Raw genomic sequence first — 1748 nt, forward strand, 5'->3', positions numbered from 1 at the left:
GTAAAACAGTGGCTTCTGATCTATGGACCTGATTAGGCTGGCGGTCTCACTGCCATCATAAGCAATATCCCCGCCCGCCACATTAGGATCGCGGGCGGTGTGCTGGCTGTCGGAAAGACCTACTGCCACGCATCCAACAGGCTCCTTGAGCCTGACGGTGCATTGGAGGGAATTGCATTCCCTACAATAGTAGTGGTGCCTGCCAGGAACCGCCATAGGAATTACAATGTCCCTTTCTGCCTGCCTTTTCATGGCAGAAAGGGCTACGGGCCCCCCTTTCCCCCTGCCCCCCACACATGGGTCCTGGCAGGCACTGCCTGCCACGTATTGCAGGGATATGTGTTGTGTCTCCTTTTTGTCTTGCGGCGTGTGCTGCAACCAGTAGCTCATTCCGCAAAACATAGGCATTGAGACCGCCGTGGTGGCGGTCGCATTGTAATACCTATGTCGGGACCGCCGACAGACTGTTGGGGGGGCATTCCCGTTTCCAATACGGTGGCTGGTGGACGCAAGTCAGCCCGCCATCGTAATCAGCCCCTATATTTCTTTGCAGTTTATCCCCTTTACCAGTTCTAGCTGCAGACAGCTGGAAGCCACGCATTGCTCCCTAAACAGGGGCACAGACAACATGTATAAAACAGCAAGGTAAGTTACCTCGTGCACACGCACAATACGGGTATCCGGGTATACGCCTGTTAAGGAGCTCCTGACTGGAGCCCCTGGGTTAGGGATCGCCATTTGGCGTACATCCTGAGAAATAAAAGCCCCCCAATCAAGCCATCTCCAATCTGGATGAGAAGTAAATGATCCCCTGACCATGGAAAGACTATGGAGAAGCCCCTGCAGGTAGAAACTAATGAGAAAGGACCGCCGCCGATGCAAATGCTACAAGATGACTGTTCATGAAGAGGCTCCTGTGAGCCTGTGATCGCCTGCGGCGTAAATGCCTAGCGTCCAGCAAAGCCCCTTCATCAAGCCTTTAGATCTCGCTTCATGGCTCAATGACAGAGGAGCTTGCTCAAACTCTCGGGGAGGCCTCCTAGCTCCACCACACTGTATCTTGACCAGACCCTCGGCAGGGCCCGAAAATTCCACTCGACCACTCGCATAGTCGAGCTAAATTTAACAAGGTTGAGATGTTTTTTGGTCCAACTCGCCCTTTCTGGCGAGTAGGAAAACAAACCAAATTTTGTCCTCGGTCTGTGAAAACGGAGCAAACGTGACAAGATAACAAGATTTAAAGGCATTTTTATTGCTCACAAAGTTAATGAGCAATAAAAATGCATTTAAATCTTGTTATCTTGTCACATTTGCTCCGCTTTGAGAGACGGAGGTCAAGTAGGTTGCAGTTAGGTCGAGGACATTTTTTAAGGTACTAGTCCTGCAGGACTAGTACCATCATGGGGATTTTTCAAGCCCTGCTTGGGGAAGCTTCAGTACTCTGGCTTCAGCTGCCCCTCACTGCCCAGGACCGAAGGGAGGAAGCCAGGGACCCTTTCCAACCACTGAAGGATAAGGGAGGCTGTGACGCGCAGAGCCTTGGACGCTGCAGCAGTACCCTCCTAGAGTTCACCCCCCACCCCCTCATATCCACTGCTGGTCTCTTAGACACTCCAGACCCCACTGGGTGACTGTTGCCCTGGGTGGGATGGGCGAGAGGCCATCTAGCTGCTCTAGAAGTCCGTCTGGTGACTGGTGCAGTGAGGAAAGGGGGCCGTCAACACCAAAATACCGTCCCGCTCCCGCCT

Source organism: Lissotriton helveticus, chromosome 10, assembly GCF_964261635.1.
Source record: "Lissotriton helveticus chromosome 10, aLisHel1.1, whole genome shotgun sequence".
NCBI lineage: Eukaryota > Metazoa > Chordata > Amphibia > Caudata > Salamandridae > Lissotriton > Lissotriton helveticus.